This window comes from Petromyzon marinus, chromosome 58 (genome assembly GCF_048934315.1).
Source record: "Petromyzon marinus isolate PM22_M1 ecotype Great Lakes invasive population chromosome 58, UKy_Petmar_22M1.pri1.0, whole genome shotgun sequence".
NCBI classification, from domain to species: domain Eukaryota; kingdom Metazoa; phylum Chordata; class Hyperoartia; order Petromyzontiformes; family Petromyzontidae; genus Petromyzon; species Petromyzon marinus.
This window is the reverse complement of record NC_133724.1, coordinates 7,897,353-7,923,799: the sequence shown is the minus strand read 5'-3', so window position 1 is coordinate 7,923,799 and position 26,447 is coordinate 7,897,353. Positions and strand designations below refer to the sequence as shown.

General features: G+C 43.2%; 1 long non-coding RNA gene across 1 annotated transcript; it reads left to right on the top strand.

Annotated features, from left to right (window-relative positions):
- Positions 1 to 230: 230 nt before the first annotated feature.
- LOC142905714 (uncharacterized) lies at positions 231 to 4,865 on the top strand. The gene is made up of 2 exons (XR_012929731.1): positions 231 to 398; positions 4,282 to 4,865. It is a non-coding gene; the product is annotated as an uncharacterized LOC142905714 (long non-coding RNA).
- Positions 4,866 to 26,447: the final 21,582 nt, after the last annotated feature.

Genomic DNA, 26,447 nt, shown 5'->3' with positions numbered 1-26,447 from the left:
ATGGCAAGGCCTAGCAGCCCATGTGTGTGTAGTATGTGTGTGTGTTGTGTATGTGGGCGTGTGGTGTGTATGTGGGCATGCGGTGTGTATGTGTGTGTTGTGTGTATGTATATCTTGGGATGGGAAGAGGGTGAAGTGTGTGTGTCTATGTGGTGATAGTGGTGGTGATGATACTAATACACATCTATCATCACCACCCCTTGCGTCGTCATGGCTACTCTGCAGTGGACACTCCACCACAAAGCAGCCGGCGGCGGAAGAAAGAGCAGATTGCTCGTCCCACGCGAGCAAGTCGCGACCGCTTCTTCTTCTTCTGCTCTCTCGCCTCCTGCACCAGCAACTCCGTCTTCTCCTCCATGCTCTCCTCCGCAATCTCCGTCTTCGCTGCAGAGGCCAGGGTGAGTGAGGGCTGCGCAGGAGTTGACCTGTGAAGGGACAGACACGACACCATTTCATATCCCGTCTATCGTTCGTTATTACTCTACAAGGTTACAACTCCCGATCATCCGTGCGTGAAATATCCCCGTTGCATTTTCACCTTGCTTCGCAACATTCACAACATCTTAAGACACAGTAGGGCTTTCCTTGGTAATTACCGAAAGTGATAAGAAGTAATAATGTAAACACAGGACACACACGCAGAGCGGCTTACCGTGGCACAACAGCTGCAGAGGTTCTGTCGCTCTCCCTGTCGCACAGCGAGACCAGTCCGAAGTCAGCGGTGGCGACGACCGTGATGGTGGCAGTTGGCGGTGGTGGTGTATGTGGTGGTGATGCCGGCAACAGTGGTTGTGATGGTTGTAGTGGTGATAGTGGGGGCGGTGGCGGTGATGGTGGCTGCCGTGTTTTTAACTGCAGCTGCTCCGGGTTGCCCAGGTTCACCTGTGCCAATATTTTGCAGCCATTTATGTGCCAGCGCCTGTATCCGGTGTCATCCGAAAAGCCGGGATCCATCTGTTGAGACACACAGACAGACGCGGCACACGCCGTGAGTGACGATGATTGGAGGGTTTACATTCGTCTCCTCTCACCGGGTCCAAGAACTAATGTCAGCAGTAGTAGCAGTCATCCACTTTTGGTGATGATCACCAAAATCATCATCATTGACCATTTGCTGCTGTGATCAATGGCAGATGCACCACCTGTGCTCCCAACTCTGCCACTTTGCTGCGTATTAGACGCTCGGTTTTCTGCTCGTTGTGAGCGTTGCTCCTCCACCTTCTGTTGCTGAGTGGCGACTTCCGTCCACCTGCCAATTAGCCTCAAAGTGCACCTTGCCTGGCATTTCCCTGTGTCGTATTTATCGAAACTGAACTCGACGCCGCTGGTAACATTCATGGCCAAGTCCAACCAGCTCCACATCCTCCAATGCCACATGAGCTCATCTCTACTCTGACATGGCCCAGCAGTGACATGGCCCAGCAGTGACGGGGCTCAGCATTAGCACGTTGTTTTCTGTGTCTTGCAGAGGGTCACAGTGCAAATCCAGTGGCTGTCCTGGTTAATGCAGCGGGTGTGTGAACCCTAAAAATACTCGCTGTTTGCTTCATATTGAATGTTAAAGATCCTGTCATGTAATTTGCAAGAGTAGGCCATTGTGTGCTGACATCACGGTCAAAATTAGACTAAAGAATTTACTGCTTCTCAGCAGGGCCTTCCATAGGGGGTGTGGGGCCCATGGCCAATCTCACCGTGTGGGCCCACCGACTCCTTCAAACTAAAGTGGAAGTGTTACATCTGACACCACCATGGCATTGAAGCATGGCACCCCTCAAGTTACTCGATTTGAATGTACAGTGGTACCTCGATATACGTCGTTAATTCGTTCCAGAAGGTCGGACTTATACCGAAAATGACGTATACCAAACGAATGTTTCCCATAAGGAATAAAGAGAAAGGAAATAATCCGTTCCAGAGTATAAGAAATGATATTTTACATGGCATATTAAACATTAATGGGGTTTTGATTTAAAGCTTTTGTGACTGCAGGGATTCCTATTCTTGGTTCTTTCGGTAAAGTCACGTAGAAGGGAAACAATAAAATAATAAAAATATAAAAGAATAAAATTCTCACGACGTCGACTGCAACACAAGCAATCATCATCAGGTGTGATGATTCGACTGCAACACAATAATCAGGTGTGATGATTGCTTGTGTTACAGTCGAAACGTCGTGAGAATTTTATTGTTTTATATTTTTATTATTTTATTGTTTCCCTTCTACGTGACTTTACTGAAATAACCAAGAATATTAATAGTGTTGTATAAACTAATTTAGACACTCCTTATTACTAAAATGCATGTACATACATTAAAATAAATGCATAAATAAATTCAAATAAATTTAAATAAAAATAAAATTTAACGTCACTTTACCTTGCTGAGAGGAGTTGAATGAATGTACAAAAAATTCACGTTAAAATGACAAAAAAGACGTGAAAATTCACAGAGATCCACTGTACAGGCAGACTGAGGAGTGGCGCTTTGTTTCAGTCGTGAATGGGGAATACGCGGGTATGCGGTGACTCATCCCGACCCATACAAGTTCTAGCAAGCGCGTCGTATCCCAAGCAAGACGTCGTATCCCAAGACATTTTTTTCTCGTCAAAACACGACGTATACCAAATTCGATGTATTCCAAAGCGGTCGTATACCGAGGTATGACTGTACGTAGAAATCATCGCCCCCCACTACGCAAACTTGGCAGGACCCTCCTGAAAAAGAGTCTTGAGGCTCAGTGAGGCCTTCCGAGGTAAGCAAACGTCAATAAAATAAAAGCAGCTGTCTACATTCCCCAATTCTATCTATTATCCTTGTCCCACCTTAAAATCATTATTACATTGCACAGGGCGCTCGCCTATATTCTACGGCAACGCAAACCACCGTACATCACATTTTATCCATTCCCGTGCGCTACTGCGGTCTAGCCAAGAGGGAAACGCCAAGGGACGTGGTTGCGGACATGAGCAATTGTGGACTTTTGACTTCGAAGATGATAAGAGTCTAGGTCTCAGTGTAAGTATATGTATCATGTAAGTCTATGCAATAATAGGGCTTCTGATTCTGCTTGAGAGGGATGGAGCTATTTGCTGGAGGAAAGCGGTCGCTCATCATTTAGAGCAGAGTGACCGATGCGAGAATCCTCGTGGGGGAGAGGGGCCCTTACTGGAGGCAGCTGCTGATGAAGTCCACAAACTCCGGGCCGTAGTTTGCGAGCAGCAAGCAGAGCGGGCGACTCCCTGGCACTCGATGGAAACCAAACATCCTTGGCTGCTTGTCGGATTCTACAGGTAGCACGCACAGACAGGAGAAACAGTCACACAACCTACGTAGCCCTTGCACACCGGCAGCGATGCCGCAACAGTGCGATGCTGTAGCACTATGCCATGGCCCAGTGGTAGCAATTTTGCTGCTTGTTATAGAAGTTTGTAGGGTGTATTTACCATAACAAAATTCGCATTGTTTGCTTCACAGTGGACGTTCCAGATCCCGTGACGTCATTAGAAAATAGTTGGCCATTGCGTCCCAATGTGAAAAATGAAACTGAAAATTACTCCATGAGAAGTATAATGGAACATCGCCCACTACTGTGAAACTACTGCGGACCGTCTGAAATATAGCAGCACCTTCATTCCAGCTCATCTCATGCTAAAATAATGGCACAGTAAATGTAATAATTATAATATTTATTATTAATTATTATTATTTATTGTAATGAACCATACATTTATAATGGAATGTTTGGCATCATCTGGCATGGGTGTTGGTACGACAAAGGAGCATATGCACGATTCATTATCGATATTTGGGTCTGGCCGCTTAATGACTGAGCCACATTTTCTGCTGTAGGACCCGAATGTCAGATGTACAAGCATTTCAAGGCTAACTGCCTGGATTTCAGTCCGACTTCTTGCATCCTGCCCTGATGATGCTTGACGCAGTTTCAAGTGAAAAGTTGCATCTAATTGCAAAAGTTGCATCTAATTGCAAAAGTTGGTTGTAAAAATCGAAGTTGAAATATTTATGGGTGGTTAAGCTAAAAGAAGAACAGTTGGTTTGTGAAACACTTTACACATTCAACTTTCATTTGTTTGCCTATGTCGGGTGTCGAAGGATCTTAACGACACAAATGGTCATATCATTACGTGGTTTTGCCGGAAAATCTATTACAAACCATGTGCAAAGTTAGCCCCCCAAAAATATAACAGTTCTGGGGCACCCCCTCAAACGCAATCCAGTCAGCCTGTCCCTTCAACTTACCAAAGTGTTTGTTTCTTCTAGGAGCGGCTTTCACCAAGTCGTCCAGAGGCAGCCCCAGGACCTACGCACGGTTCACACAAGAAACAAAGATGTCTCGTATAAATGTAACTGACTGTTGTGGCAAGTGCTTTTAGTAAGCACCTATTAAGGCCAATGCGGCACACTAGAGGATGGGTCCCATAGCAATAGGTACTTGACACGCCACATGATTATATAACGCTGTTGGCCTATGTCCATTTCAGGTATTTGTCAACATTCTTGGTGGTAAGCATGAATCAAACTCGGGTCACGAGGTTCGTAGCACAGTTCACTAATCACTACGCTACCACTCCCCACGGTTCCCCTACAGGTGCAGGGCAGTGGTAATGCCTTGGCCCAGAAGTAGCACGTTTGCCTCCTCTGCTGGAGGTTCTTGGTTCAAATCCAGCCACCCAGTTTTTACTTTCGATGTGTACAAACCTTAAACTACTACGTGCCGTCTTCTCTATTCGCAGTGGATGTAATGATCCCATGACGTTATTTGAAAGTAGGCCATTGTGTGCACGAGTTATGGTCCTGCAAGTGTGCTGGATGTAGCTTCAAGTAAAACCTATTTAATTTCTAAACTTGATTGGAAGAATTGTTCTTCAAATTACTGGTGGTGAGCCTAAACAGCAAAGAGCTGTTTAAGTTTGTGCTTGCACGACAATTTATTATGCTTGGATGTGTCAGAAAATGGAGGTAAAAAAATGCCCAAATCATTACGTGACCAATAATCTATTATCATTCACGAGTGAGGTGCTGTGTGGGCAGTACCTCCATGCAGCACACCAACTGGTCGTGAAAGTTCATGGGGTCAAAGATCGCTGTTCCGGTTGCCATCTCCGCCACCGTGCAACCCAGAGCCCACATGTCCGCTGAGCAGGTGGACGAGTAACCCAGGTGCCCCTCCGGAGCCATGAACATGAGGGTACCGAAGCACAAGGAGGCTGAAAATCACAAAGACAACGATCCCCATTTAACCTTTAAAAGCATCAACTGACACGTCATTACCCACACACGGTCACATGTACATACATGTGCGCACACACAGACAGGGGTATACAAAGGCAAACAGTCCCCGTATAGCGTTTAATAGACTGTTGGAACAAGTGGTGTTAGTGAGTACTTATGAAGGCCGGCACGGTACACGGGATGGGTGGATACCACCACGCACGACCGCCTTTCTCCAAAGGTGATGTTTAAACTTTGCTACAGGTATTCATTTGATGCTGAGTTGGTGGTCGTGGAGGCTGTGGTGTCACTGCTGGGCCATGTCACTGCTGGGCCATGTCACAGTAGAGATGTGCTCATGTGGGATTGGAGGATGTCGAATCCGGTTGGACTTGCCAATGACTGTTACCAGCGGTGTTGAGATCAGTTTCGTGAAATACAACATGGGGCAGTGTCAGGCAAGGTGCACTTTGAGGCTACTTGACAGTTGATGGCAAGTCGCCACTCAGGCCCAGGAGGAGTTCAGATAATCGTCACTGGTGTAGGTGGTTGTTAGCGGGAATGGAACCCGGGTCGCTAGGTTCATAGCGCAGTGCGGTAACCACTACTAGCAATCTCACTCAGGTGAGGGCACTCACTTTGGCAGCCCTCAATGAAGCTGTGTCCAAAGTTTGTGACCTTCATGGTCCCTGCTACGCGGTCCTTGACCAATATGTTTTCCTAGATGAACAGAAGAAGGGATTCACAGAGGGTGTAACAGCATTCATCCAGCAGTCCAGTGATCATATACCAAAATTGCAAAATATTTACGAAACGGTGCGTTAGACTTGGTGACTTTCTGTCATAAAGGTTAGTTGCAATGACAGGATATGTTTACCGACAGCTGCCACTGGGGGTGCCCTTTCAAATGTTAGATGAGATGCGATGTAAGTCGATTATTGCTTGTAAAAAGAGACCCTAAAGTAGCTAAAAGCTGCTCGTCCATGCTAACAAGTTGGGAAAAATCATGTACACGCTTGGATTGGGTAACACTTTCCACCACGCGTTTGTCTTGGAAATAATGTATTTAGTATTATGGAGGCTGATGAGTCGCCCTGAAAGGGAGCTTAATAGCTCAATGGGCTTTATTTGGAAAATAAAATTCTGATTCTAAAATTAATTTGTATATTTGCAAATTGAGTAATACCCCAGGTTCCGTCGGGGATGCGTTCCAAACAGGTGCAATGACGAATATCCAAGCAATGTAAAAGGGGAAGACATAAATCAGATAATTACTGGAGTTATGTCTTCTGGTTTGTGTCCGCCAATTGTTTGTTTCTCAGCCAAGTCAGTAATAGCAACACAACTTTGCCCAAACTCTGCTTCACATTCGATCATCTTTATCAAATGTACCATGACTCCCCCACCGCCCATCCCAGACAGATGAACATAGCTGATACATTAAAACCCTTTGATCAATGTGGCTGGGGCTTTCTCCAGGTTTACAGTGAGGTTCTGCCAAATGCTGTGTCCACTCACATGCTTGAGATCACTGTGAATAATTTTCTTCGCCTGGAGGTGAGACAGGCACTTGAGGATCCCCTTTGTAAATATTTTCACCTCCTCTATCCGAAGGGGCTCGGCATTCTGGCGACGAATCAGGTCATCCAGGATTCCGCTGTGAAAGAGGCAACAATACAAAGTCGGTGCCATTCGGTGATGTTCTGATTCATATGATAACAATGGATTATCATGCTTTAACACAGGACATTCTCACGCCTCTTTTTTAGGAGGGTCCTGCCAAGTTTTGACAGTAGAGAGGGCGATGTTGCTGCTATGCATTATCCCAGTTTAGTAATGTGTCGGTAAAATTCAGCCATTGAGGTGATTGGCCAAACACAGTCACATTGGGTATTTATTAGAAACGATACACGTTTTATTTTACCTACTGATTGAGAGGATATGGCTATGTAAAAGTGAGCAGGGCTAGCAGAGAAACGAAAATGGCTTCCAGCTCGACATGTGTCCCAGTTTAGCCTTAAAACGACACATTGTCGCAAGAGCACGTCAACGCAACGATGCTACCTGACACGTGGTACGTACCTCAACAGCTCCAAGACGATGGTGTAGTGTTTTCTGAACTGAAACCAATCCAACATCTTGATGATGTTGCAGTTGTCGGTGTCCCACGCCTGAACTTGGATCCCAATTTGTATCGCCCTCCTCTGGAGATTGTCATCATTGGCGCTGCAAAAACATAGTCTACAATTAAATATTATCGATAATAATGTAGACTTATATACCATGCTCACTCTCAAAGACAGAGACCTATTCAGATGCGTGAGCATCCACATACAAGTGGGAAGGCAGCCAAGGAGTGAGCTGGCGCTTACATTTTCCCAACCTCCGAGATCCTTTGTATGTTAAGATGAATCCGCCAATTAATATTCATAGTCACAGATTAGGTCGCGACTATGAATATGGCTCTCAAAGCACAAGGCTATCGCAAAGAGAGGCGATATGATTCACAGAAACAGTCTGCAGTAGTTTCTTGGTAGGGGCCTATGTAACATTAAATTTGGTTGTAATTTTCAGCATTGGGATGTTTAGGTAAGCCTGCTTAAATTTCGATTTAAAGCTTTCGTGACTGCAATGATTCATCTTCTTTGGTTCTTTCGGTAAAGTCACGTAGAATGAGAATAAAATAATAAATTGATAAAATAAAATAACAATAATATTCTCACGACGTTTCGGCCACAACACAAGCGGCCTTCATCAGGTGAAGGGGGCGAGACGGTCTGGTAGGACAGCGCTGGAGTGAGAGAGCCACGTTCAGATCACGGCTTTTAAGCTGTGTGAGAGGAACAAAGAGCCTTGACAAAGGAATTAGCATAAAATTTAGCATTGAAATGGCTGAATGATTAGCTTGTGACTGGTCACAGAAATAGCTATGTTAAAAGTTAAAGCATACACATCCGCAGAGGCACCCATTGTTAAAAGGAATTAGCATAGAATTTAGCATTGAAATAGCTAAGTTAAGGCATACACATCCGCAGAGGCACCCCTTGACAATGGGATTAGCATAGAATTTAGCATTGAAATGGCTGAGTGATTCGCTTGTAACTGCTACAGAAATAGTTACGTTGAAGTCAGAGCATACACATTCACCGAGGCACTTAGTACAAATCAAACAGGAGAATTTAGCATTGAAATAACTAGGCGAATTTAGCATTGAAATAACTGGGTGATTTGCTAGTGACTGATCACAGAAATGACTACACATCTGAGCTATTCACAGTACTATATAGTGAACCAATAAAAACTAAAATATAAATTACCTTCATGTTATCAATAAACTCTATATTCTCCAATCAGCTAAGCTACCAACCATAAGTCGTTACATATCACAATGCTATATGGCGAAAAAATGGGTGGATTCTTACCCTCAAATTTCCGTACCACGGATAGCTACGGGCCCCGTTCAGACGGACGAGTTCGAAATGATTTAACACATCTTTCCAGTGGTTACTAAGCCTGAATCCATCTTCTCGGTTGAAATTGTCTCTGTGCTTGTATATGTGAATGGCCTCATGAACGAATCTCTCATGGTAGCCAGTTGGTTTGCAAAGAACCTCCGTCTTGGAGAAGTCAATGTCATGTGAGCCCACTGAATTGTAACAGTGATCTGCCACGGCAGAGGAGTTCGTCTTACCGTGTTTCAAGTCTGCTTTATGTTCGCGGATGCGGTCCGAAATATGTCTTTTGGTTTCTCCAATGTAGCTACTACCACAGAGGCACTTTAGTTTGTAAACGCCCGGGTACTGTATGTCTGGAAGAGCATCTTTTACAGATGGAACTAAATCACGGATTTTGTGTACTGTGTTGAATCGGACCTGGATCTTGTGTTTATTCAGGATTTTGGAGATCTTTTTAGTGACCCCTGCAATGTAGGGTAAGGTGATGGTTTTGAGTGGCTCCACAAGAGGATCCTTCTTCATGACTGGAGTGATGGCTTTGCGGATTGTGTAGTCGGAGTAGCCATTAGCCCTGAGAGCCTGGTGTACGTGCTTGAGTTCACTGGTAATGTGTTCCTGGTCGGAAATGCATTGGGCTCTATGGTATAGAGTCTTGATGAGGCAGTTCTTCTGGGATGGATGGTGGTGGGAATCCGGTTTCAAGTAAGCATCTGTATGGGTAGCTTTCCTGTAGACAGAGTGGCTCATTGAACCATCATGTCTCCTTTTAATTAAGACATCCAGAAAGGGTAGTTTGCCATCTTTTTCGACCTCCATGGTAAATCTGATGGCTGGGTGTATGGAATTGATGTGGTCGCGGAATTGGTCTAGAGCAGGCTGGCCATGTGGCCAGATGACAAAGGTGTCATCAACGTACCTCTTCCATAAGGTCGGGCGTAGAGTGGCAGTCTGGATGGCATCAGTTTCAAATTTTTCCATGAATACGTTGGCTACAACCGGAGATAGGGGGGAGCCCATTGGGGTGCCCTCAGTTTGTTTGTAGAAAGTTCCATTCCAGGTGAAGTATGTGTTGGTTAAGCAATGTCTCACCAGGGGGGGTACATCAGTATGCAGTCCTTGATGAACCAGGTCTTCAATGATAGCGATGGTGTCAGGTACCGGGACTTTGGTGAACAAGGACACCACATCAAAACTGACAAGCAGGTCGTTTGGGGACAGGGAAATGTCTTTGATTGTCGATACCAGGTGAGTAGAATTTAGTACCGCAGAGGTGGTTTTTCCAGTGAAAGGTCGCAGTATATCAGCCAGAAAACGTGCCAGTTTGTAGGTGGGGGAGCTGATAGTAGAGACGATGGGACGAAGGGGTGTATCTTCTTTGTGTATCTTTGGAAGGCCATATAATCTTGGTGGTCTGGCAGCAGAGGGTTTCAACGAGAACTGTTTGATCTCATCAATTAATGCTGTTGAATCAGAGATAATTTTGTTCGTTTTGGTGACCAGGCTGTTGGTGGGATCTCTTTTTATTTTTGTATAGCTGCCATCATTGAGTAGTTCTTGAATTTTGTTGTTATATTCTGTTTTGTCCATGATGACAGTGGCATTGCCTTTGTCAGCTGAGAGAACGACAATATCATCCCTCTTTTTTAATTGAGATAATTCAAAACGTTCGTCTTTGCTGATGTTGCTAGGTGGCAACTTAGCGTTTTTGAGGGTTGCAGCGATTTCAGATCTTGCTACGTCTGCAGAGATGTGACTCAAGCCCTTGAGTGCAACGTCGACATGGGCAATGATATCATTAACCGGTAAGTGTCTCGGTGTGACAGCAAAGTTTAGACCTTTAGCTAAAACGGATTTCAGACCATCAGAAATTGAACTGTTACTGCGATTAATTACGACTTTGTTGACGTCTATCTTTTCGGTGTGTGGATCCGATTTTTTGCTGGAGAGGTGATTGAATTTGGAAATCAAATTGTCCCTACATTTGTTCGACATAGTGGCAGCCGAAGAGGTAGTCATATTGTCTACATGTTCCCAATCCGATGTAGACATTGTTGCTGTCAATTTTAAGTGTGATTTGTAGAGTGTCTTGTCTAACTGATCGAGTTCGGTGCGTGTAAGTCTGATTTTTTTCCGAGATAAGAGCGAAGCTAGTTCTAGCTAGAATTCGTTTTGCATTGAGAGAAGTTGCAACAGCAGAGGTTAGTGTAAATGCGGTTGGTATTACCTTAGAGTCGCGGCATCTCTTCAGAAAGGTGAGAGACTCGATTAGTTGAGCCTTCTTATCCCGAAGTCTGTTGAATGATCTTAAGGATGTGTGGAATCCCTCCCCGTAGAGGCGGTTAAATTTCGATTTAAAGCTTTCGTGACTGCAATGATTCATCTTCTTTGGTTCTTTCGGTAAAGTCACGTAGAATGAGAATAATAATAAATTGATAAAATAAAATAACAATAATATTCTCACGACGTTTCGGCCACAACACAAGCGGCCTTCATCAGGTGAAGGGGGCGAGACTGTCTGGTAGGACAGCGCTGGAGTGAGAGTGCCACGTTCAGATCACGGCTTTTAAGCTGTGTGAGAGGAACAAAGAGCCTTGATAAAGGAATTAGCATAAAATTTAGCATTGAAATGGCTGAATGATTAGCTTGTGACTGGTCACAGAAATAGCTATGTTAAACGTTAAAGCATACACATCCGCAGAGGCACCCATTGTTAAAAGGAATTAGCATAGAATTTAGCATTGAAATAGCTAAGTTAAGGCATACACATCCGCAGAGGCACCCCTTGACAATGGGATTAGCATAGAATTTAGCATTGAAATGGCTGAGTGATTCCTTGTAACTGCTACAGAAATAGTTACGTTGAAGTCAGAGCATACACATTCACCGAGGCACTTAGTACAAATCAAACAGGAGAATTTAGCATTGAAATAACTAGGCGAATTTAGCATTGAAATAACTGGGTGATTTGCTAGTGACTGGTCACAGAAATGACTACACATCTGAGCTATTCACAGTACTATATAGTGAACCAATAAAAACTAAAATATAAATTACCTTCATGTTATCAATAAACTCTATATTCTCCAATCAGCTAAGCTACCAACCATAAGTCGTTATATATCACAATGCTATATGGCGAAAAAATGGGTGGATTCTTACCCTCAAATTTCCGTACCACGGATAGCTACGGGCCCCGTTCAGACGGACGAGTTCGTCCATGGTCGGAACAGAGGAGGGGGAGAGAGACAGCTGCGAAGCCCTAGTATACTCCATGTTGTAAACCATACCATTAACCGTGGTGTGAGAGGTATTAAGAGGCAATGCTGGCGAAAGAGCTGCGGTCTGAAGGTCATCGTAAAATTACAATTAATTAAGAACAGAAATGATTTAACACATCTTTCCAGTGGTTACTAAGCCTGAATCCATCTTCTCGGTTGAAATTGTCTCTGTGCTTGTATATGTGAATGGCCTCATGAACGAATCTCTCATGGTAGCCAGTTGGTTTGCAAAGAACCTCCGTCTTGGAGAAGTCAATGTCATGTGAGCCCACTGAATTGTAACAGTGATCTGCCACGGCAGAGGAGTTCGTCTTACCGTGTTCAAGTCTGCTTTATGTTCGCGGATGCGGTCCGAGATATGTCTTTTGGTTTCTCCAATGTAGCTACTACCACAGAGGCACTTTACTTTGTAAACGCCCGGGTACTGTATGTCTGGAAGAGCATCTTTTACAGATGGAACTAAATCACGGATTTTGTGTACTGTGTTGAATCGGACCTGGATCTTGTGTTTATTCAGGATTTTGGAGATCTTTTTAGTGACCCCTGCAATGTAGGGTAAGGTGATGGTTTTGAGTGGCTCCACAAGAGGATCCTTCTTCATGACTGGAGTGATGGCTTTGCGGATTGTGTAGTCGGAGTAGCCATTAGCCCTGAGAGCCTGGTGTACGTGCTTGAGTTCACTGGTAATGTGTTCCTGGTCGGAAATGCATTGGGCTCTATGGTATAGAGTCTTGATGAGGCAGTTCTTCTGGGATGGATGGTGGTGGGAATCCGGTTTCAAGTAAGCATCTGTATGGGTAGCTTTCCTGTAGACAGAGTGGCTCATTGAACCATCATGTCTCCTTTTAATTAAGACATCCAGAAAGGGTAGTTTGCCATCTTTTTCGACCTCCATGGTAAATCTGATGGCTGGGTGTATGGAATTGATGTGGTCGCGGAATTGGTCTAGAGCAGGCTGGCCATGTGGCCAGATGACAAAGGTGTCATCAACGTACCTCTTCCATAAGGTCGGGCGTAGAGTGGCAGTCTGGATGGCGTCAGTTTCAAATTTTTCCATGAATACGTTGGCTACAACCGGAGATAGGGGGGAGCCCATTGGGGTGCCCTCAGTTTGTTTGTAGAAAGTTCCATTCCAGGTGAAGTATGTGTTAAGCAATGTCTCACCAGGGGGGGTACATCAGTATGCAGTCCTTGATGAACCAGGTCTTCAATGATAGCGATGGTGTCAGGTACCGGGACTTTGGTGAACAAGGACACCACATCAAAACTGACAAGCAGGTCGTTTGGGGACAGGGAAATGTCTTTGATTGTCGATACCAGGTGAGTAGAATTTAGTACCGCAGAGGTGGTTTTTCCAGTGAAAGGTCGCAGTATATCAGCCAGAAAACGTGCCAGTTTGTAGGTGGGGGAGCTGATAGTAGAGACGATGGGACGAAGGGGTGTATCTTCTTTGTGTATCTTTGGAAGGCCATATAATCTTGGTGGTCTGGCAGCAGAGGGTTTCAACGAGAACTGTTTGATCTCATCAATTAATGCTGTTGAATCAGAGATAATTTTGTTCGTTTTGGTGTCCAGGCTGTTGGTGGGATCTCTTTTTATTTTTGTATAGCTGCCATCGTTGAGTAGTTCTTGAATTTTGTTATATTCTGTTTTGTCCATGATGACAGTGGCATTGCCTTTGTCGGCTGAGAGAACGACAATATCATCCCTCTTTTTTAATTGAGATAATTCAAAACGTTCGTCTTTGCTGATGTTGCTAGGTGGCAACTTAGCGTTTTTGAGGGTTGCAGCGATTTCAGATCTTGCTACGTCTGCAGAGATGTGACTCAAGCCCTTGAGTGCAACGTCGACATGGGCAATGATATCATTAACCGGTAAGTGTCTCGGTGTGACAGCAAAGTTTAGACCTTTAGCTAAAACGGATTTCAGACCATCAGAAATTGAACTGTTACTGCGATTAATTACGACTTTGTTGACGTCTATCTTTTCGGTGTGTGGATCCGATTTTTTGCTGGAGAGGTGATTGAATTTGGAAATCAAATTGTCCCTACATTTGTTCGACATAGTGGCAGCCGAAGAGGTAGTCATATTGTCTACATGTTCCCAATCCGATGTAGACATTGTTGCTGTCAATTTTAAGTGTGATTTGTAGAGTGTCTTGTCTAACTGATCGAGTTCGGTGCGTGTAAGTCTGATTTTTTCCGAGATAAGAGCGAAGCTAGTTCTAGCTAGAATTCGTTTTGCATTGAGAGAAGTTGCAACAGCAGAGGTTAGTGTAAATGCGGTTGGTATTACCTTAGAGTCGCGGCATCTCTTCAGAAAGGTGAGAGACTCGATTAGTTGAGCCTTCTTATCCCGAAGTCTGTTGAATGATCTTAAGGATGTGTGGAATCCCTCCCCGTAGAGGCGGTTAAATTTCGATTTAAAGCTTTCGTGACTGCAATGATTCATCTTCTTTGGTTCTTTCGGTAAAGTCACGTAGAATGAGAATAAAATAATAAATTGATAAAATAAAATAACACAATAATATTCTCACGACGTTTCGGCCACAACACAAGCGGCCTTCATCAGGTGAAGGGAGCGAGACTGTCTGGTAGGACAGCGCTGGAGTGAGAGAGCCACGTTCAGATCACGGCTTTTAAGCTGTGTGAGAGGAACAAAGAGCCTTGACAAAGGAATTAGCATAAAATTTAGCATTTAAATGGCTGAATGATTAGCTTGTGACTGGTCACAGAAATAGCTATGTTAAAAGGTAAAGCATACACATCCGCAGAGGCACCCATTGTTAAAAGGAATTAGCATAGAATTTAGCATTGAAATAGCTAAGTTAAGGCATACACATCCGCAGAGGCACCCCTTGACAATGGGATTAGCATAGACTTGAAACACGGTAAGACGAACTCCTCTGCCGTGGCAGATCACTGTTACAATTCAGTGGGCTCACATGACATTGACTTCTCCAAGACGGAGGTTCTTTGCAAACCAACTGGCTACCATGAGAGATTCGTTCATGAGGCCATTCACATATACAAGCACAGAGACAATTTCAACCGAGAAGATGGATTCAGGCTTAGTAACCACTGGAAAGATGTGTTAAATCATTTCTGTTCTTAATTAATTGTAATTTTACGATGACCTTCAGACCGCAGCTCTTTCGCCAGCATTGCCTCTTAATACCTCTCACACCACGGTTAATGGTATGGTTTACAACATGGAGTATACTAGGGCTTCGCAGCTGTCTCTCTCCCCCTCCTCTGTTCTGACCATGGACGAACTCGTCCGTCTGAACGGGGCCCGTAGCTATCCGTGGTACGGAAATTTGAGGGTAAGAATCCACCCATTTTTTCGCCATATAGCATTGTGATATATAACGACTTATGGTTGGTAGCTTAGCTGATTGGAGAATATAGAGTTTATTGATAACATGAAGGTAATTTATATTTTAGTTTTTATTGGTTCACTATATAGTACTGTGAATAGCTCAGATGTGTAGTCATTTCTGTGACCAGTCACTAGCAAATCACCCAGTTATTTCAATGCTAAATTCGCCTAGTTATTTCAATGCTAAATTCTCCTGTTTGATTTGTACTAAGTGCCTCGGTGAATGTGTATGCTCTGACTTCAACGTAACTTTCTGTAGCAGTTACAAGCGAATCACTCAGCCATTTCAATGCTAAATTCTATGCTAATCCCATTGTCAAGGGGTGCCTCTGCGGATGTGTATGCCTTAACTTAGCTATTTCAATGCTAAATTCTATGCTAATTCCTTTTAACAATGGGTGCCTCTGCGGATGTGTATGCTTTAACTTTTAACATAGCTATTTCTGTGACCAGTCACAAGCTAATCATTCAGCCATTTCAATGCTAAATTTTATGCTAATTCCTTTGTCAAGGCTCTTTGTTCCTCTCACACAGCTTAAAAGCCGTGATCTGAACGTGGCTCTCTCACTCCAGCGCTGTTCTACCAGACAGTCTCGCCCCCTTCACCTGATGAAGGCCGCTTGTGTTGTGGCCAAAACGTCGTGAGAATATTATTGTGTTATTTTATTTTATCAATTTATTATTTTATTCTCATTCTACGTGACTTTACCGAAAGAACCAAAGAAGATGAATCATTGCAGTCACGAAAGCTTTAAATCGAAATTTAACCGCCTCTACGGGGAGGGATTCCACACATCCTTAAGATCATTCAACAGACTTCGGGATAAGAAGGCTCAACTAATCGAGTCTCTCACCTTTCTGAAGAGATGCCGCGACTCTAAGGTAATACCAACCGCATTTACACTAACCTCTGCTGTTGCAACTTCTCTCAATGCAAAACGAATTCTAGCTAGAACTAGCTTCGCTCTTATCTCGGAAAAAATCAGACTTACACGCACCGAACTCGATCAGTTAGACAAGACACTCTACAAATCACACTTAAAATTGACAGCAACAATGTCTACATCGGATTGGGAACATGTAGACAATATGACTACCTCTTCGGCTGCCACTATGTCGAACAAATGTAGGGACAATTTGATTTCCAAATTCAATCACCTCTCCAGCAAAAAATCGGATCCACACACCGAAAAGATAGACGTCAACAAAGTCGTAATTAATCGCAGTAACAGTTCCATTTCTGATGGTCTGAAATCCGTTTTAGCTAAAGGTCTAAACTTTGCTGTCACACCGAGACACTTACCGGTTAATGATATCATTGCCCATGTCGACGTTGCACTCAAGGGCTTGAGTCACATCTCTGCAGATGTAGCAAGATCTGAAATCGCTGCAACCCTCAAAAACGCTAAGTTGCCACCTAGCAACATCAGCAAAGATGAACGTTTTGAATTATCTCAATTAAAAAAGACGGATGATATTGTCGTTCTCTCAGCCGACAAAGGCAATGCCACTGTCATCATGGACAAAACAGAATATAACAACAAAATTCAAGAACTACTCAACGATGGCAGCTATACAAAAATAAAAAGAGATCCCACCAACAGCCTGGTCACCAAAACGAACAAAATTATCTCTGATTCAACAGCATTAATTGATGAGATCAAACAGTTCTCGTTGAAACCCTCTGCTGCCAGACCACCAAGATTATATGGCCTTCCAAAGATACACAAAGAAGATACACCCCTTCGTCCCATCGTCTCTACTATCAGCTCCCCCACCTACAAACTGGCACGTTTTCTGGCTGATATACTGCAAACTTTCACTGGAAAAACCACCTCTGCGGTACTAAATTCTACTCACCTGGTATCGACAATCAAAGACATTTCCCTGTCCCCAAACGACCTGCTTGTCAGTTTTGATGTGGTGTCCTTGTTCACCAAAGTCCCGGTACCTGACACCATCGCTATCATTGAAGACCTGGTTCATCAAGGACTGCATACTGATGTACCCCCCCTGGTGAGACATTGCTTAACCAACACATACTTCACCTGGAATGGAACTTTCTACAAACAAACTGAGGGCACCCCAATGGGCTCCCCCCTATCTCCGGTTGTAGCCAACGTATTCATGAAAAAATTTGAAACTGACGCCATCCAGACTGCCACTCTACGCCCGACCTTATGGAAGAGGTACGTTGATGACACCTTTGTCATCTGGCCACATGGCCAGCCTGCTCTAGACCAATTCCGCGACCACATCAATTCCATACACCCAGCCATCAGATTTACCATGGAGGTCGAAAAAGATGGCAAACTACCCTTTCTGGATGTCTTAATTAAAAGGAGACATGATGGTTCAATGAGCCACTCTGTCTACAGGAAAGCTACCCATACAGATGCTTACTTGAAACCGGATTCCCACCACCATCCATCCCAGAAGAACTGCCTCATCAAGACTCTATACCATAGAGCCCAATGCATTTCCGACCAGGAACACATTACCAGTGAACTCAAGCACGTACACCAGGCTCTCAGGGCTAATGGCTACTCCGACTACACAATCCGCAAAGCCATCACTCCAGTCATGAAGAAGGATCCTCTTGTGGAGCCACTCAAAACCATCACCTTACCCTACATTGCAGGGGTCACTAAAAAGATCTCCAAAATCCTGAATAAACACAAGATCCAGGTCCGATTCAACACAGTACACAAAATCCGTGATTTAGTTCCATCTGTAAAAGATGCTCTTCCAGACATACAGTACCCGGGCGTTTACAAAGTAAAGTGCCTCTGTGGTAGTAGCTACATTGGAGAAACCAAAAGACATATCTCGGACCGCATCCGCGAACATAAAGCAGACTTGAACACGGTAAGACGAACTCCTCTGCCGTGGCAGATCACTGTTACAATTCAGTGGGCTCACATGACATTGACTTCTCCAAGACGGAGGTTCTTTGCAAACCAACTGGCTACCATGAGAGATTCGTTCATGAGGCCATTCACATATACAAGCACAGAGACAATTTCAACCGAGAAGATGGATTCAGGCTTAGTAACCACTGGAAAGATGTGTTAAATCATTTCTGTTCTTAATTAATTGTAATTTTACGATGACCTTCAGACCGCAGCTCTTTCGCCAGCATTGCCTCTTAATACCTCTCACACCACGGTTAATGGTATGGTTTACAACATGGAGTATACTAGGGCTTCGCAGCTGTCTCTCTCCCCCTCCTCTGTTCCGACCATGGACGAACTCGTCCGTCTGAACGGGGCCCGTAGCTATCCGTGGTACGGAAATTTGAGGGTAAGAATCCACCCATTTTTTCGCCATATAGCATTGTGATATATAACGACTTATGGTTGGTAGCTTAGCTGATTGGAGAATATAGAGTTTATTGATAACATGAAGGTAATTTATATTTTAGTTTTTATTGGTTCACTATATAGTACTGTGAATAGCTCAGATGTGTAGTCATTTCTGTGACCAGTCACTAGCAAATCACCCAGTTATTTCAATGCTAAATTCGCCTAGTTATTTCAATGCTAAATTCTCCTGTTTGATTTGTACTAAGTGCCTCGGTGAATGTGTATGCTCTGACTTCAACGTAACTATTTCTGTAGCAGTTACAAGGAATCACTCAGCCATTTCAATGCTAAATTCTATGCTAATCCCATTGTCAAGGGGTGCCTCTGCGGATGTGTATGCCTTAACTTAGCTATTTCAATGCTAAATTCTATGCTAATTCCTTTTAACAATGGGTGCCTCTGCGGATGTGTATGCTTTAACGTTTAACATAGCTATTTCTGTGACCAGTCACAAGCTAATCATTCAGCCATTTCAATGCTAAATTTTATGCTAATTCCTTTGTCAAGGCTCTTTGTTCCTCTCACACAGCTTAAAAGCCGTGATCTGAACGTGGCTCTCTCACTCCAGCGCTGTCCTACCAGACAGTCTCGCCCCCTTCACCTGATGAAGGCCGCTTGTGTTGTGGCCGAAACGTCGTGAGAATATTATTGTGTTATTTTATTTTATCAATTTATTATTTTATTCTCATTCTACGTGAATTTACCTGCTTAAATTGTATAGGTTTTTTTTAGCTTCGAGAGGAAACTGGAAAATCTGGAGTAAACCGATGTGAAACATGGTGAAAGGCACTAGCGCCATTCATGCTGTGAGGCACAAATGTTACCACTGTTAAGTTAATAACATCAGCCTGATTGTGACATGGGCCAGTGTGGAGTCTTACCTCAGCGGAATGCTCATGATTTTCACCGCCACCAGGGTGTTTGTCTTGTGGTCAAGACACTTGATCGCTATGCCTTGACCGCTCATCCCAATGATCTTCAGCACCTCATACCGAAAGTTGAGGTGCTCGTGTTTTACCTGCGCAACAATCACAGAGTGGCTAAGTGCCGATTCAATCGACTCATTCAATCACTGCTAATTCAGTGCTCGTTAGACAACGCAAAGAGAGACTTAATCCATGCAGTGACAAGGAGCACGAGTTACTGAAGTAGCCGAGCTTTGTCAATTCTAGTGAAGGGTGAAGGCAAGACTTGATGTGCTCATTTGCCGTGCTAGATAACCATTTTGCACACACGTGTGTCACAGCAAGAAGGGCCTGGGTTAAATGTGCAGTTCAGTCTCTTTTTGCGTGGAGTTATGTTCTACCCCTCTTTAGAAAATTGTGAGTGTGTAGAGTTTGTATGCTTTCCCCTTGTTCTGCATGGCTTGCATCCTGGTTCTTTGGAATCTGCCCATTGGTAATAAACACTCACAATGTAACCAGTGATGACCAACCATGCTGAAAACGTACCTGCAAATTGATCAATTGGTTTTACACACAGCAACCTCGCTAAATACTGCGATAAATTGTCAGAACCGTCCTGAAAATGTAATGGCAATGTTGCTATCAGAATCAAAGTGTATTTCCAGAGTAAATACATTGACATCAAATACCAACTGCATATATGCAGGTAATTTTTCAGCATTTATATATTTGGCCAATACCAGTTACAACGAGTGTGTGACACCACCGTGGTATTAGGACATTGTCGTTGATGATGGTGTACGTGATAACGCGATGATGATACCGTGTTGTCAACACTGCAGTTGATTATGCTGAATGTGATGATGATTATGATGATGATGACACCCAAAGTAATAACCAGGGTGGCCTGCTGTATTCATTCCGCAGACTTTTGCAACGAGCAGCAAGCCCACTACCACCGAGCCATGGCATCGCCTCCAAGGCGGGTATTTTGTGGAGTGTCTTACCGGAATATAATTGTCGTCTTCATCATCGTAACCATTATTGTAGAAGCCCTGAGCTTGATTTTAGAGCCCAAGGTACCATATCTCCTGCATGGCTAAGAGCTCTGTTCGCTCCCTTTCTGTCAGGTAGCTGCCGTAGAGCTGCAGGATTTCTGCAGAAATGACAATAAAAACAATTATTAATACATTATTATTACTATCCTTGTTTTTTTATCTTAGATTCATATCGCGCCTTATTCCAATGTGCATTACACCAATTACAACATTGTGCATAAGATGATAATAGTTGAGACAAAGAGCAGGGTTATTAAAAGTGGTGGTGTAACTATGGTGACAGGAGAACAAGCATGAGAGGTTAAGGAGGGGTGAGGGTAGGCCTGGTCTTGAATGAGGGTCGGGGGTTAGGGAGCAGCAGTAGAGGTAGTGATAGGGGTGATGATAGGGGTCGAGGTAGTGATATGGGTTGGGGTAGGCTTGATCGCAGCTGAGGGACAGTCAGAGGGTAGCAGTAGGATGGGCAAGGGAGAAGAGATGGCTTTTATTTAAGGGAGGAACGGAAGTAGGTTTACCACTACTATAGGGGCTGATGGTGTAATCAGAACTGAATAACTGCAGGTAATTGTGAAGTCTTGAAAGTTTGGCCAATGACAGTAACAGTTTGTTTTTTTTACGTGAGGAAACTGGAGTCCCTGGAGGAAACTCGTGCGGAACAGGTCGAGAACATAAACTCATCAATCAGTGCCATCTGAGTCAGGAATCAAACCCAAGCCTTCTTGCTGTGGTACCACTGTAACACCTTACTGCCCAAACTTTAGATGCCGTGTGAAAGCACATTGGGACATAGGAAATAAATTCATCATTTTGTCGTAAGTCTGGTCGACAATGAAGGAGAAAACAGACTTAAGTAAATATGGGAGTTGTAGTTAAATGTTAACGCTCACTTTTATTAGCGCGGTTCCTTGGTATTACAGCAACATTCCACTGCACAAGCAAGCAGCTGCCAATCAGCTGCAAGCAAAATTAAGAACCCATGCAATATGGCTGCCTTCACATCCCCCAACCAACGTGGCTGACGTGATGTCCTCCATGTAAAAAATGGACAACTTGACATCACCCGTACAAGAAACCAGCACGATGTCACCCATGCCATATGGCTCACTTAAAGTAACCTCTAGAATGTGGCAACCATGACATCTTCCATGAAACATTGCCGCCGTCACATCCGCACTCCACCATGTAACATGGCCAATGTGACATCACCAATGCAACATGGCTGAAATGATGTCCCCCATAATTGTTATTACCTTGCGGGGTTTTGCACTGGATGGTGGCTCCGTCTTGTGAGTCTGAGAGCGCACTCCATCTCACGTCTTCCCTCTGTCTCTCTCTCGATTGGCTCGACTACACACACAAAAACAAATGTCCACAATATAGCATTTAACAAACTGTTGGAGCAAGTGCAGTTATTGAGCACTGAGCCAGCATTTCTGAAATCTTCGCTTCCAAATTCAGGAGGGTCCTGGCATGTTTTGTTAACAGTGCGTAATGTTACCGTGTGTAATCCCAATGTATTTGCAGATTTTTTATTGGAAGAGGAACACATGGAATAGAGAATATACGCAGGTGAATGACAAAATTCAAACTTAATAAAAAGGACACATTGTGGCTATAAGGGATGTTGACCATTGGTCAAGAAAAATAAGTGACAGCCAAGTAATGGAAAACTTCCGAGAGATCGTCCAACTAGGAGATGGAACGATAAAATCATCTCAGCTAGCAGGAGCTGAACAGAATATTACATCACAGGATATTTAGAGGTGTCATCGGCTTGGGGAGGCCTTCATTCAGCAGTGGAGAGATAAAAATTCTGTAGATGTTCTGGTTAAAATAGACATTCAGGTACACAGACAAGATCTCAGTCAGACACTCTTTGATGCCTAGACACAGGCAGGTAGACACACAGCCAGGTAGAATTGGTGAGGAGTAGGTACACGGATAGAGAGTAGAGAACACAGGCATGTGAATCACATATTCGCCCATACATCACCATGCAAGTTGAGGAGCCGTACCTCCATTTTGGCAACGTGCAGGGCAAGTTTCGTAGAGTGTTTTGTGTCTCACACCTTCTAGGTCTCTGTGAGAAAAGCGGGAGACGAGTCTAGGGTCGTACACAGTCTAGGATCATTTCTCACAATACAATTCACATCTCTATATCGTGAAATCCTGAACATTTATATAATTACTCATTTGGGATTGCACATCGCCCTCTACTAGCAGACTAATGGCCACTTGCAGGCCAAGTTCTGAGCCACTTTGTGACCAACAGGGATAGCTATCACGAGAGGTTGAGAGGGGTGAGCAAGGGGTGATACAGAGCAGCAAAATCCATCATTGTATTGCACTTCTATGCTCCCCCATCCCCTGACTCAACCACAGCTCCAACAGAAACCCACATCGTCAAAACGGACATCCATCATCAACACGAACCAACATCATCGACATGGACCAACATCATCAACACAAACACAGTTTAACACGTAGGCTTTCACGACTAATATAATCCATAATAGATGGGGTTTCTTTGGGTTAGATCGCGTAGATTTATAAATGTCGTTAAAACCCGCCACCACCCGACAAAGCCAACTAGTAAGGGTTGCCACTTATACAGAACATGCCAATTCGTCACTAGTACAGAACACCGGTGCGTTGCAGAGCCAAGCCACAACATTTACAATCTGAGCACGACGTTTAGCTACTAAGGGGTCGTCCATAAATGACGTCACGCGATTTTGGACGATTTTTGACCCCCCCCCCCTTTGTCACACGGCATCAGAAGACGTCAGACCCCCCCCCCCTCAAATATGACGTCACAAAGCTCTGCCCCCCCCCCAAAAAAAATACGTATAAACATGCTTCAAATCGCTTTAAACTGTTGTTATTGTAGTGCATATTTAATGTGCCGCTGCACAGATGTTGTAGGAGAAAACATTTATTAAAAAGTCTATTTAATTAAGTAGAACGTATTCTTCGTTCTTTCGGTAAAGTCACGTAGAAGGGAAACAAAGTAGTAAAAATATAAAACAACAAAATTCTCACGACACAGGCAGTAAACTCAAGCACGTACACCAAGCTCTTAAGGCTAATGGTTACTCCGACTATACAATCCGCAAAGCTATCACTCAAACCATAAAGAAGGACCCTCTTGAGTAGCCTTTCAAAACAATCACTTTACCCTACATTGCGGGGATCACAAAAAAGATCTCCAAAATCTTGAATAAACACAAGATCCAAGTCCGTTTCAACACATTACATAAAATCCGTGATCTGGTTCCGTCTGTAAAAGATGTGATTCCGGACATACAGTACCCTGGTGTCTACAAACTAAGTTGCCTCTGTGGTAGTAGTTACATTGGAGAAACCAAACGCGATGTCTCGGACCGCATTCGTGAACACAAAGCAGACCTTAAACACGGTAGGACCAACACCTCGGCCGTGGCAGATCATTGTTATAATTCAGTAGGCTCACATGACATTGACTTCTCCAAGACAGAGGTTCTTTGTAAGCCATCTGGCTACCATGAGAGATTCGTTCATGAGGCTATCCACATATACAAACACAGAGACAATTTCAACCGAGAAGATGGATTCTGGCTTAGCAATCATTGGAAGGATTTGATAAATCATTTCAGGTCTTAATTGATTGTTCACGCTTACGGTGGCTTTCAGACAGCATACATTAATTTTTCGTCTCCCCCGTCCTCTTTTCAGAACATAGATGGACTCGTCCTTCTAAATAAACTGCCAAATCGCTGCGCGTGGCGCTAACTTGTTTTATAAATAAGTAAATACACCGTAAATAAATAAATGCAAACCGATACTTCCTTCAAATGTTTCTTGCCGTTGGTTTTTCACACCTGATGATGACCGTTTGTGTTATGGTCGAAACGTCGTGAGAATTTTTATTGTTTTATATATATTTTATTGTTTCCCTTCAACGTGACTTTACCGAAAGAGCTAAGAATATGAATTACTGCAGTCACGAAAGCTTTAAATCAAAACAGTGTTAGTCAAGTTCATTTCGGTTTTGTTTTTAAATTGTTCGTTATTAGTAGGGATTTGTTTATTATGAAGTCTAGAAAATGTATTCATTTGGTTAGTTTTTGTTAGATCAAACACATTATCAGCCGATTGTTGTGTTATGGTACCGATTATATTCCAATAATACATGGATACACTATTGCTTATATCTAGGTGTAACTGCTTTAGCGATTCGGAAATGTAAGATAATTCAATCCTGTTGTGCTGTATTCTCTATTAATAATAATTCGCTAGCTTTGTGTAGTATTTGGTTAGCTTTAGAAGACTCTATGTGATGTGTTATTTTAACTGCGTTTGGTATTACCTTTGAATCTCTGCACCTTTTGAGGAACGCCAGTGAAGATATCAATTTCATCTGCTTAATGCGGAGCTTCTCCAACTTTGTGGTTTTAAGAAAAGTATCCTCCCCATAGAGGTTAGTCAGTTTAACATGCAGGCTTTCGCGACCAATATTATTCATAATAAAGGTTTTTGTGTTAGGTCACGTTATTTATAAATGTATCTTATCAAGACGCTCATACATTGGGCTAAAACAGTGTCAGATGGTGAAAGTCTAGTGAGAGAGATCAAACACGTTGAAGAAGCATTACGACAGAATGGCTACAATAATACTCAAATTAACAGAGCACTGAATGCCAAATTACGATCGCAAAGCAACACTGCTGAAAGCGATCAGATTGTTAAAACAATTAAAACTCCATATATCTCAGGAGTAACTGACAAATTAGCCCGTGTTTTGCAAAAGCAAAACATTACAGTAAGATTTGGTACAGTACACAAAATTAAAAAACTAGTATCTTGCACTAAAGACGAATTACCTAAATTATCAACAGAAGGTGTATATCGGATTAATTGTTTATGTGGCAGATGCTATTTTGGACAGACGGGACGTAACATGAGCATAAAACAAAAAAAAAACACCAAAGAAATATTAAATTATCTCAAACACAACTGTCAGCAGTGGCAGAACATGCTTGTCAACAAGGACACTCAATTGATTTTGATAACGTTGACGTGTTGTGTAAAAATAATTATTGCTGGCAAAGACGAATGAGAGAATCCATTGAAATTGAGAGAAGTAAAAATAACTTTAATCGCTCTGATAGCTATAGGCTTAGTGCGGCTTGGAAGCGTATTATTAAATAATACATATTAAAATTCCTTATAGGGGAAACACATACTAATTAACGGATTACTAACGTAGCATATATTCACAATAACACATTGCAACTCATTACTAATCATAACCATTGACTGATTACCAATCGATTATATAATTACTGCACCTGAATGAGTTAAATGATGACATCACCCTGCTGCTCTATTTAAGACCGGGAGCAAGTGAGGGCTTTACCATTCTGGCGAATAGCCCGATGATGCTGGATGTAATTACCAGCGAAACGTCGTATTAAAACTGTAAATGTTGTGGATTCACTCTTCAACACACCTGTGGGCTAAAGTACTGAACTAATTGTCTTTTGTCAATGTGAGACTTTTTTTGCTGATTGGCCTTGTCGGGTGGTGGAGGGTTACGACACATTTATAAATAACGCGATCTAACCCAAAAACCTTTATTATGAATATGATTGGAAGATTAATTACATATGTGTAATGTTTATAATGACGAATTAACTTCTTATGAGGCACACTGTTTATTGTAATACTTCTCTTTACACAGTCCTTAACACACAGAGGGGTATACGGTCCCCTCACCCGATACCCTAAGAAG